This window comes from Dermacentor variabilis, chromosome 3 (genome assembly GCF_050947875.1).
Source record: "Dermacentor variabilis isolate Ectoservices chromosome 3, ASM5094787v1, whole genome shotgun sequence".
In the NCBI taxonomy this organism is placed as follows: Eukaryota; Metazoa; Arthropoda; class Arachnida; order Ixodida; family Ixodidae; genus Dermacentor; species Dermacentor variabilis.
The window spans coordinates 7657209-7670294 of record NC_134570.1 but is presented as its reverse complement, the minus strand read 5'-3'; positions in this window follow the sequence as shown (position 1 = coordinate 7670294).

The following is a 13086-nucleotide window of genomic DNA, read 5'->3' as shown; positions in this document are numbered from 1 at the left end:
CTCATCACTCAGCGCGTGAAAGACGCCGGCTCACTCATTGGATAGTCCCAAGAAAAACTCGAGACAACGTTTCTAGTAAGTGTTCCCCAACTCCCTTTGTGTTCCTAGAGTCCGCGTAATAATTCGTCCACCCTTGCTTTTAATGTCATTTCTTCTTCCAAGTTGCGTTGCTGCATTTTCTTGGAAGGCGAAGCACGTAATGTCGAACATCGCGGCAGTTTAACGAACAGCCCCGCTCCAGTGGCTGTGACTAGCGCCGTGCTCGGGCCGTTACAGCGACAACGGGCGCTGGTTCGCTTATCGGCGCCAGCTGCGGTCAGCCTTTTGCGAGGCCGTATGACGAGCCCGTGGGCTCAGCAGTGCCGGGAAGCCTGTGGGCGCATTTGGCGGCATCTCGGTGTGGCTTCGGGCTACGCCAAGGGAAGCAGGGACAATGCTGTCTGGTCACGCTTTCCTGTGTGCCATCGCCGAGGATTTGTTCGATTTTCTTGCTTCTCGTTTTTGTGCGAATCGATCGCTTGTTGAAAGAAGATGTAATCTGGACGTATTATACGGCTACACCACGGGCCGAGCTTAACGTGCAGGGCACAGAGTGTGGGCGAAATGAAGACTGGGGGTTTCGCGAGACGCTTCGCTCGGTATCTGCACACTGTTCTCCGTCGCCTGGGAGACTTCCGCAAAAGTTTGCTGGCGCCGTGATTCGTGAAGCCCAGCCGCGTATCCTGCAATGAGAAAGTGCTGTCCTGTAAGCACAGGTGTGGCATTCGGTTCTGCGGCTGAAAACTGGATTCCGGCTTTCGAAATCACGGAAAATGCCGTCATTAACTCTTCGTGGTACAAACTTTATAAATGCAGCGAAAATTTTACAGCACATTAATCTGAATGAAAAAAAATAGTCAAAGAAATAATAATGGAAAAACTCCCACTGGGCAATGAATTTAAGGTTTATCGTAAACTGCCAAAATTGGTATGTGCAGTAAGCAGCATGTGGTTCTTCAGAAATTTTACTTCACAATCGTATTGGTGTAAAATATAACCACAGATTATTCGAAAAATATTTTTGTTATGCCTAATGCATGTAATATGATTTAGGCAGGGGGCCCGAGAAGTAGAGTGCAGAGGCTCAACCTCAGCTTGATGCAACGTATGGACATCTTTAAATTAGTAGGAAGACCTATATTCATCTCCGGCGCAAAGTCGACAAGTTCGGCGATTAGCACTGCTGACACTCAAATTACTGAACGTAGTTTTGTTGTTTGTTTTTGTGAATGTCGGTTGTTTTCTGCAAAAGTTTATGGTTATTCAATGAATCATTGGACGAGAAAGGGTAAACGCCTGCTAACTTTGGGCACTGGGGACGTTACAAAAATGTACCCATGAAAGTCAGCCAGCAGATCGTCTTTGTTTTCATTTCCGTTGCTCATCCGTCATGTTTTTCTTTGACGCCGTTTCTAAATTGAATACTTACCAACTTGCCGAACAGTCAGAAAAGGCATCGTTATACAAACTGCAGTGGCAATTTTTCGCTAAAGAGAAGAGGGTCATGGCTCACTACGATATCGCAGGAGGACCATTCCATCATTTGATGGCACGGGGCAAGGCAGAAAAACTGAAAGATTGCAAATGATCGCAAATTCGCGTCAAATTCGGCACTCTTGGGCCTGGCAAACGGAATTCCAGGCGTTGCATGGAAGAGTTAGATATGCACTTGCGCAGTTGCTATAACGTTACTGTATCAGCCCAGCCGCACTGTGGTAACACGAGCATTGTGTCACTGCAATGTGTGCATGAGTTTCACTGTAGGCCGAAGTGAGCGCTTTTACAGCGAAGTTGTATATGGCTAGCCGATTCGTCCGCTCGTCCGTCTGTCGCCTGTATGCCGGAAACTCCTCCGGTGCAACCCCATGCGCATGCGCGAAAAGAGAGAGAGAGAGAGGCGCGTAATTGGCTGCGCCAGTAGTGACGTCGTTACTCCCCGTCTCAGCGGAGCGCTCGCGCAGCAGTTTCTCTCCGGCTCCGAAATGGGTAGGCCATGCATCATACGTACTCCTGAGGAGCAGGCAGCTTTCGATCAGCAACGCCGCGAGCAGAACCAGGAACGAGCTCGTCTACGCCATGCCGATGCTGCAGCCCGGGCACAAGAACAGGCTCGTGCAGCCGAGCGCAAGCAGCAACTGCGTGCCGATGATCCGGCAGCCTACCAAGCCGTCCTTTAATGAACTGTCGTGATTAACCCAGTGATAGACACCGGGGCCGCACGTTTCAGCTTCGCTGGTTAACCATAGATCTGTACGGAGTGCTCTGGTGGTGTTCTTTTTTAATTTCTCATATTCTTTAGTGACAATGTGACAGATATTTCAGTTAAAATTAAATTGTGCGCTGATGATTGTGTTGTTGCTCGGAGATCAGAAGTTCTGACCAAAATAAGCTGAATCAATACTCCCAGAAGATGATTGAATGAGGTCAAATGGAAACCAATTTCGAAAAGGTTTTTGACTATTACTCTGAAACGAAAACCTTTAAAATTTAGGTTTGGGGCAAATAATCAGATTCTTGATGAAAGAACTCGCTTTAATTATTTAGGACTTTGGATGAATAACACCCTGCATTGGTCAAAGCACACTTTACAATGACCAAAAACGGAAACTGCCCTTTCTTCGGAAGCTCTAAAATTATGAACGCCTGCTCTTGGGTTGCTAGCGTATAAAACAATTTTCTTCCTCTAGGGAACCATGCTCCAGTAATGTGTGACTTTAACTAGAACTTATATTGACAAAACAGAGAAAAACAAGTTAATATGATGTCCGCTTTACAGATAACAGTTTGAACCGCTCTACAATAACAGCTTAAGGCTAAATAATTTATCTGCCTCGTCCCAGAGGAATCTCTGTTCCCGGATGGATCTTTTCACCTGATAATTTACGGACACGGCAAGGCTGATACATCAAAAGTAATGTCTCTATTAATCCGATGTGCCTACAGACAAAGGCATAATTTAGGACTTACTCCCTTTCGCACACACGTTAATTGCTTCAAGTATTGCTTCTTTCCGAGAGTTGTTAACGATTGGGAAAGTTGAACTAATGAAGAATTTCTTCATCAATCCCCAAGTGGGGACTCGTTTTTGAAATAAAAAGAAATTATGGAGTTTTACGTGCCAAAACCACTTTCTGATTATGAGGCACGCCTTAATGGAGGACTCCGGAAATTTCGACCACCTGGGGTTCTTTAACGTGCACCTAAACCTAACTACACGGGTGTTTTCGCATTTCGCCCCCATCGAAATGCGGCCGCCGTGGCCGGGATTCGATCCCGCGACCTCGTGCTCAGCAGCCAGCCCAACACCATAGCCACTGAGCAACCACGGCGGGTGTTCTTGAAATTGGTGTGCTGAAATTGTGTTCTTTCTTTAGTATGCTGTGATTTGTCTCTGTATTTCATATCTGCCAGCTTTTACGATGTTATCGTAAAATGCTCTATTTCGAGAGCTTGGTTATGATTGTGGCATTGACGCCAATAATTTTAAGACTTTTCATTTGCGTCCTATTTAAGGTTGAACTGATCCCAACAGGATGCAAATGTGTTGTCGTCAAGCGATTTTTCAGAGCCTTACTTTTTGGACCCGCTAGATTATCATGACCCACGGGCGCCAGCGCCACCACTAAAGTAGCAAGTTACATTTTGGCCGCCATTATATGGATATTTCATGAATAAACATTATGAACATTGGCGTCTTTCTATGACGCGAATAATTCTGCACGCGAATTTTTAATGCATTTTGAAGCATCCCTAGAGGTAATTTTTAAAGTACACTCTGTGCATCTTGACTAATGAAACAACTAGTATATTTAACAAAATTTTTGTATTTCTCGGCTTCAGCGATATCATTTTTTGGATCCTAAAGGGACACTAAGTGCAAATATTAGGTCAAGCTAAAGGATAGATTAGTGCTCGATAATATCTAAGGCGTCAATATTATCGCGAACGAGCTTTAGTAATCGAAAAATTCTGGGAAATGCAGGACAACGACTAGATCCTCCCCCGGGACATTCAAGCGCTTAAAGTGATGAAGGCACTCCTCATTTAAATTCTGTCAGTAGTACTCAACCACTCTTTATAAAAACATCACTCTATTCCAATATAATATGAAAGAAAGTGCTGCTTGTCTAGTTCTGTTTCATTTTTAGAAAAATGACTCATTGGCATTGCTCTTGACAGCGACGTAGGCGGTAGAAAGGTTTCGTTATCGTTCGACTCTGCGGCGCCTCCCCCCCCCCCCCCCTTTTCGCGTTTCAGTAGTTTCGTTAAGGCGTAGTGCTGCACTAGTTCCTGTGGCTCGCGAAACTTGCACAAACTGCAACTGGCAGAGAATTGCACGTCCCTGTGACGTCGCGAGATGCCCGAACGGTAGACATCACTTGGCCAAATGCAGCTGCAGTGGCAAATCCAGTTCTCTGTGTTGGCTCGGTTTCTCCATGGCCGTGCGTACGAGTTTTGTGCAAAAAGGAAAACAGCACCGCCATCTGTCGGGTGGCGTTTTACTCACCGACGGCAGCAAAGGGCGGTAATGGCGTATGCCACGTCACCCCTTGCCCGGTTGGGTGGCGGAGGACTGGAATTGCGGCAAATTTATTCAGACCCTTAAAAAGCAATTCTCGCGTAAACTAAGTTCTTTTTGGCAGGAAATGGGCGCTGCGAGGTTTCTGGATTTGTATTTAAATAGCCCACGTTGACTTAGCATTTGCCTTTAGTGTCCCTTTAAGGTTGGCAAGTCTGGTATCTGTTACATTCTTGCAAATCTTGTTTGCAAGTTTTGTTTCATAATCAACTCTGCCGAAATTCCCATTCGGGAGTGCGGTATCGGTAACCAAATGAATAAATAAATAAATAAATAAATAAATAAATAAAAATAATTTCCATCTACGCTCTGTTGGCAAAGTCATTGTTTGTCAGTAACCTGCACGCACATTAGGCAAGCGTGAAACTTCTAGGTAACTGATTTACTTCTTGTTACCTTGTAATATATTGTTCCAAAACGCCTGCGTTATTTAACATTTAATAACATTCGCTAAAATTTAGTGGGAACTTTAGCGACCTTTTTGTCTCACTTCAGTGACATGATTCCAAAAATTTTTACAGCACTGGATTTTAGTGGTGCGTTTATGTGTGACTGATAATCAGGTCTGTCAATGACAATGATAACTCTTGCTGAGGCATTGTTCAGCCTCTTGTAATGCAATGGTAATGCGCAAATGCCATGTATATAAAGGTTTCTAAATACCCATGCATGCAAAAAGAACGGATGAATGTGCAAAACGTTCATTTTCTTCCGTCGTTTCGGCCGGGGTCCAGCTTTCACATAGATCTCTCTCTCTCTCTCTCTCTCTCTCTCTCTATATATATATATATATATATATATATATATATATATATATATATATATATATATATATATATATATATATATATATATATATTTATATATATATATCTTGCACTTGGAGAAACTTCATGTGACCTTCAGCGCTGAAGTGACGGCGTTGTGCGAGTATATACGAAACCCCATAGTAGGGGACAGTTCAATTTCGCAGCCCGAGTCCTCTCGGTAGTGTAATTGTCGCGTGCTTGGCCATCACCACTGCTGCTTCGCCTTTCCGGCGAAACTGCAGTCCCCCTCCCCCCCTTCTTCTCCTGCGAGTCCAAATGCAAGCGCGCTGCTGCGCGTGAGGGTTGTTCATTCTGATTTCGACTGAATCGGGCTTGGCCGTTTTTCGGTTACTCATTGAATTATACGGTGTTGCCCAATTATCACACACCAAGACAAAAATAAGAGCAGGTACTGAGATTTAATTCAGTAATTGCTATTAATTATCTAACTCTAGAAGTACTGTCCTAATTTTCAAAGTGTCAGTGAGCCCCCGAAATGACACCCCAAAAGTGGCACCCCGAAATGACATATAAATGCGGTGTTTTCAGCAACGTACTAATTTCGTACAATTTTTTTCCGACTGGACAAGAAACCTCATCAAGTATGAAAAATACCACGTGAGTGCGCTTCCACCCACATCATAAAGCATCGCCCTCAAGCTGATTGAAAGCCTTTTTGCCTCTCGCATACCTGAAAAGACATCGGATCACCTTGATAATGGCACGGAAGGAGCACCAACAAGTTTCGCAGCTTCGCAGTTATTCCTTCCTCTCATTTCTACGTCACACATATTATCCGTCTGTCAAGGCCGACTGATCACATTGATAAAAAAAGCCCCTTGATAACGCGGCCGAAGCGCCGCTCTGACCACGTACTAAATGCGAAAACCAATGGAATTGGCATAGAATGGTTCAAAATCCCAGCATTGTTCGCACCGCATCGAAAGAAAGAGAGCGCGCGAAGCTATATTTCGTGCCAGAAACTTCCTTCGGACCAAAGCGAATATAAAGTGACGTGTTTTATTTTTCATTAGAATGTATACGTGCTGCAAAAACAGGTTCGTGGCAAAAGATAAAAGCGAAATAAACAGCCCGGAATTCGACTTACGTGTAGAGAAAAAGCAAAATCGATGCTTTCAAGAAAGTAAATGTACCACTTCTAAATGAGCCGAATTGCAATCGGGACGCTGCAAAAAAAGAAAAAAAGAAAGAAGAAGAAATGATCATCTTTCAGTGTTCCCTTATTATCTTTGAATTCGTAAGCTCCATTGAACACCAGCTGCTGCCTAGAGGACATGTTCGAATAGGTCTCCTTCTGCAGCCACGCAGTACTGAGTCCGCTTTATCACATTTCAGTGGCTCTCTTGATGACCGACGCTCGAATACGGCAGACATCCGTTATCCTTCTCTCGAGCTAATCTGACGTCCGTGTCAATCATGCAAGCACGATCTTTCGCATAACCCCAAAGAAAGAAATCGAGCTGAGAGATGCCAGGCCAATTTACAGGCCCGTGCCTTCCAATTTATTGCGCATGAAAAGTCGCATCCAGCCAGTTTCGTGCTCGCCTGCTCGTGTGTGCTGATGCTTCATCTTGCTGATACTACAGAAGGGCAAGACGTGACAGCGGGACTTTGAGGAGAAACTCATCCACCACTCCTTCAAGGATTTCATCCACGTAATGCTCTCCAGTTCACTGTGCGATCTAAGAAGATGGGACAGATTATAGCACCGGCTTAAATTCCAAATCACACATTGAGCGACCACTGGTACTGGTGCAGATTGCAATTTACCCAAAGTAGATTGAAGTCCCTCTAATAGTGTGCACTGTGCAAATTTACCTAGGCATTTCTGCGAAAATTGGCTTCATCTGTGCACCTGATGTTGCTAAAGAAGTCCGGTGACCTAGTCGGCACCTATGCCAGAGGTCAAATGCTTGATTTTAAAGAAAAATTGTAGTGCGCGATGTAGCATTTTCTGTAGCACATGAACAACCTATGCAGTGCGTAAGCCTATTGTGGGACAATTATGAAACTATACAACCGAACAAGTAGCAGTACGAGATGCCAACCCACGTTACGAATAAACTGCGAAGCAGCACATCGCATCAATTATAAAGGCTGCATGAAAGTTAGCCGATTACGCGCCGTATTTTCGTTAATCTGCTGCACGTTTGTCCGGTCTCATCATCATCATCATCATCATCAGCCTAGTTACGCCCACTTCAGGGCAAAGGCCTCTCCCATACTTCTCCAACTACCCCGGTCATGTACGAATTGTGGCCATGTTGTCCCTGCAAACGTCTTAATTTCATCCGCCCACCTAACTTTCTGCCGCCCCCTGCTACGCTTCCCTTCCCTTGGAATCCAGTCCGTAACCCTTAATGACCATCGGTTATCTTCCCTCGTCATTACATGTCCTGCCCATGCCCATATCTTTTTCTTGATTTCAACTAAGATGTCGTTTACCCGCGTTTGTTGTCTCACCCAATCTGCTCTTTTCTTATCCCTTAACGTTACACCCATCATTCTTCTTTCCATAGCTCGTTGCGTCGTCCTCAATTTCAGCAGAACCCTTTTCGTAAGCCTCCAGGTTTCTGCCCCATATGTGAGTACTGGTAACACACAGCTGTTATACACTTTCCTTTTGAGGGATAGTGGCAACCTGCTGTTCATGATTTGAGAATGCCTGCCAAACGCACCCCAGCCCATTCTTATTCTTCTGGTTATTTCAGTCTCATGATCCGGATCCGTGGTCACTACCTGCCCTAAGTAGATGTATTCCCTTACCCCTTCCAGTGCTTCGCTACCTATCGTAAACTGCTGTTCTCTTCTGAGACTGTTAAACAATACTTTAGTTTTCTGCAGATTAATTTTCAGACCCACCCTTCTGCTTTGCCTCTCCAGGTCAGTGAGCATGCATTGCAATTGGTCTCCTGAGTTACTAAGCAAGGCAATATCATCACCGAATTGCAAGTTGCTAAGGTATTCTCCATCAACTTTTATCCCCAATTCTTCCCACTCCAGGCCTCTGAATACCTCCTGTAAACATGCTGTGAATAGCAGTGGAGATATCGTATCTCCCTGTCTGACGCCTCTCTTTATAGGGATTTTGTTGCTTTCTTTGTGGAGGACTACGGTGGCTGTGGAGCCGCTGTAGATATCTTCCAGTATTTTTAAATATGGCACATCTACACCCTGATTCCGTAATGCCTCCATGACTGCTGAGGTTTCGACTGAATCAAACGCTTTCTCGTAATCAATGAAAGCTATATATGAGGGTTGGTTATATTCTGCACATTTCTCTATCACTTGATTGACAGTGTGAATATGGACTATTGTTGAGTAGCCTTTACGGAATCCTGCCTGGTCCTTTGGTTGACAGAAGTCTAAGGTGTTCCTGATTCTATTTGCGATTACCTTAGTAAATACTTTGTAGGCAACGGACAGTAAGCTGATCGGTCTATAATTTTTCAAGTCTTTGGCGTCCCCTTTCTTATGGATTAGGATTATGTTAGCGTTCTTCCAAGATTCCGGTACGCTCGAGGTTATGAGGCATTGCGTATACAGGGTGGCCAGTTTCTCTAGAACAATCTGACCACCATCCTTCAACAAATCTGCTGTTACCTGATCCTCCCCAGCTGCCTTCCCCCTTTGCATAGCTCCTAAGGCTTTCTTTACTTCTTCTGGCGTTACCTGTGGGATTTCGAATTCCTCTAGGCTATTCTCTCTTCCACTATCGTCGTGGGTGCCACTGGTACTGTATAAATCTCTATAGAACTCCTCAGCCACTTGCACTATCTCATCCATATTAGTAACCATATTGCCGGCTTTGTCTCCTAACGCACACATCTGATTCTTGCCTATTCCTAGTTTCTTCTTCACTGTTTTTAGGCTTCCTCCGTTCCTGAGAGCCTGTTCAATTCTATCCATATTATAGTTTCTGATGTCCGCTGTCTTACGCTTATTGATTAACTTAGAAAGTTCTGCCAGTTCTATTCTAGCTGTAGGGTTAGAGGCTTTCATACATTGGCGTTTCTTGATCAGATCTTTCGTCTCCTGCGATAGCTTACTGGTTTCCTGTATAACGGCGTTACCACCGACTTCTATTGCGCTCTCCTTAATGATGCCCATGAGATTGTCGTTCATTGCTGCAACACTAAGGTCCTCTTCCTGAGTTAAAGCCGAGTACCTGTTCTGTAGGTTGATCCGGAATTCCTCTAGTTTCCCTCTTACCGCTAACTCATTGATTGGCTTCTTGTGTACCAGTTTCTTCCGTTCCCTCCTCAAGTCTAGGCTAATTCGAGTTCTTACCATCCTATGGTCACTGCAGCGTACCTTGCCGAGCACGTCTACATCTTGTATGATGCCAGGGTTCGCGCAGAGTCTGAAGTCGATTTCATTTCTAGTATCACCATTCGGGCTCCTCCACGTCCACTTTCGACTAACCCGCTTGCGGAAAAAGGTGTTCATTATCCGCATATTATTCTGTTGTGCAAACTCTACTAATAATTCTCCTCTGCTATTCCTAGACCCTATACCATATTCCCCCACTGACTTGTCTCCAGCCTGCTTCTTGCCTACCCTGGCATTGAAGTCGCCCATCAGTATAGTGTATTTTGTTTTTACTTTACCCATCGCCGATTCCACGTCTTCATAAAAGCTTTCGACTTCCTGGTCATCATGACTGCATGTAGGGGCATAGACTTGTACCACCTTCAATTTGTACCTCTTTTTAAGTTTCACAACAAGACCTGCCACCCTCTCGTTAATGCTGTAGAATTCCTGTATGTTACCAGCTATTTCCTTATTAATCAGGAATCCGACTCCTAGTTCTCGTCTCTCTGCTAAGCCCCGGTAACACAGTACATGCCCGCTTTTTAGCACTGTATATGCTTCTTTTGTCCTCCTAACCTCACTGAGCCCTATTATATCCCATTTACTACCCTCTAATTCCTCCAATAACACTGCTAGACTCGCCTCACTCGATAGCGTTCTAACGTTAAACGTTGCCAGGTTCAGATTCCAATGGCGGCCTGTCCGGAGCCAGGTATTCTTAGCACCCTCTGCAGCGTCACAGATCTGACCGCCGCCGTGGTCAGTTGCTTCGCGGCTGCTGGGGACTGAAGGCCGGGGTTTGATTGTTGTATTCATATAGGAGGTTGTGGCCAAGTACTGCACCAGGGTGGCCAATCCTGCTCTGGTGAGAGAGTGCGTTACCGGTTCTGGTCACCGGGATCAGGCCGCACTCCAGGCCTGTTTGTGCAATTTTCTCAACACACGTTTTTTTTTGTATTTTCCGGTGGAGAATTGTGCGGCACCGGGATTTGAATCACGGTCCTCTTGCACTGGAGACGGATACTCTACCGTCCCCGCAGGAGTTAAATTAAAAATTGGATTATGGGGTTTTGCGTGACGAAACCACTTTCTGATTATGCACGCCGTAGTGGAGGACTCCGAAAATTTCGACCACCTGGGGTTCTTTAACGTGCACCAAATTCTAAGTACACGGGTGTTTTCGCATTTCGCCCGCATCGAAATGCGGCCGCCGTGGCCGGGGTCCGATCCCGCGGCCTCGTGCTCAGCAGTCTAACACCATAACCACTGAGCAACCACGGCGGGTCCCGCAGGAGTTGTACGCCTCATTTAACCTACAGTGGTGCTCTATTTGATCAGTCAAGGTGGGCCAATCTGAGCTCGGTTATGCCGCATGGATGGTACTCGGCTAGAGAACCTGGTATTTATGACCTGCACATGTGTGGCCACACATAATTGAGGATAAATAATTTTTTTAGGAGGGTTTCCGTGCAGTGATAAAATGAAGGAAAAGACATTAAAAAGAAAGAAAAAAAAAGGGGGGGAAATTAACATAACTTGTGATTTGAACTCGTGATCCTTCAATGTTGCCCGGAAAGGTAGCTCAGTCGGTTGGTTCGTCAAGCCAGCGGTTACTTTCAAGCGCCATAGCTCCTGCTCCGAGCCTCATACTTATGTGGAAAGGGACTGATGTTGTCCGCGACAGTCGATTTTTGCTGAGTGGTTGGAAGGCATAATTTCTTGGAAAAATGGCCGCCAGAGGAACAGCGTGAACTCGAGCGGCTTTAGAGACTAGGAAAACTGCCTTAAAATATTTAGACTTAAAGGGAAGCTGAAGAGTCTGTCGAATTCAATAAGACGCTCATATACGGATGCGAGAACCTTATAAACCATGTAGGTAAAATTTGGGGTTTTTTTTTTCAATTAGGAGCGACGTAATCGTCGGTTAAAATTGCGCTGTAGCTCCGCCCCCCGTCGAATGCCGCGCGCTGCTGCTGACGCTGACGATGCGAGCGGAGACCGGAAACCGCGGTGTTGTGACGTCAACTCTAGTGTTTTGTTCCTTCGCAGCCTGCGCGACCGTGCCTGACCGTGCTTGTTTCTGCGTGCGTTCCATCGTAATCTGCTTCGATCGACCCTGCATTCCTTTGTTGGTGCGTCTGCGTGTATGTAGAGTGGTAGTCAACGCGCGCAGCATCAACTGAAGTGGTGGGCCGATCATGCCGGCTTTCTGTGCAGGCTACGGTTGCACGAGCACCAGCGGCCGCGACGATGTTGTCTTCCATTGCTTCCCACAAGACAAGAAGCTTTTAACGAAGTGGGAGGCTGCTGTGAAGCGAACGAATTTCAAGCCCTCAAGAACAACAGTGCTGTGCGCCAACCACTTCCGTGACGAGGATTATCACGAGAATTTATCATTAAAACGTGCGTTGGGTTTGCCAGTCAAGTCGGCTCGTCTAAGGCCCGGCGCAGTGCCGTCAGTGTTCGCGTACACAAGGAGCTCGTCACCGCTGTCAAGGCTGCAGCTTTCGCGAAAACAAGGAAGCTTGAGGTAAGAACCTGACTGCGCGAACCATTGTTCAGTGTAGTTTAATACGTGTAAGCTAGTGATTGCTACAATGCTTTTTTCAGATAAATGGAGTTTGAGCTGGTGTACCGGTTTTTGTAACAGTGAGGCGTTACGCCTGAATTAACCGACCGTCTCACGTAGCCGACGGAATTCGCCGCCTTCACGACTTTGGTTACGAGTAGTGTGCGGATGGCGCACAGATGAAGGCCACTACACGTATTGCATGAACCGGGAAGCTTTTCACGCGTTTAAACCGTCTTTGTAGATTGCCGACAGCTTTGGACAGCGCACAAATGCCGACGATCGCATCCCCGCTTACGGTCCACGAGGAGGCATGCAGGAACACAACACTACAGTTGTTTGAGCGGAAACGAGCTCACTAGATCGGCGAAAGATCGGCGAGATCACTAGATCGCTTTGCAAAAAACATACTCACCAAAGAGCATTTCCAACACGAGGAGATCCCAAGACTTCGCTTTCGTTAGCGTCGAAAGCACTGCTCGCACCAGCATCGTTTGCTTCTTCGAGAGGCCGGCTCTTCGCAATCGGCTCGTACATGTAGGGAGTAACGCCGAACTCCCCAGAAAAACGCAGTCTCTTTAAATTTTCCATTACCTCTTAATTTTCCATTACAGCACCAAACTACCTGGCACCGTGCTTCATGTGTAACGGCAGCGGTCGGTCACTAGAGTTGACGTCACGAGGCGCCCGACCAACCACAGGCGGAAACGAGACGCGCGAGCTGGGCGTGTCCGCTGCTGCACTTTTCGTCGAAA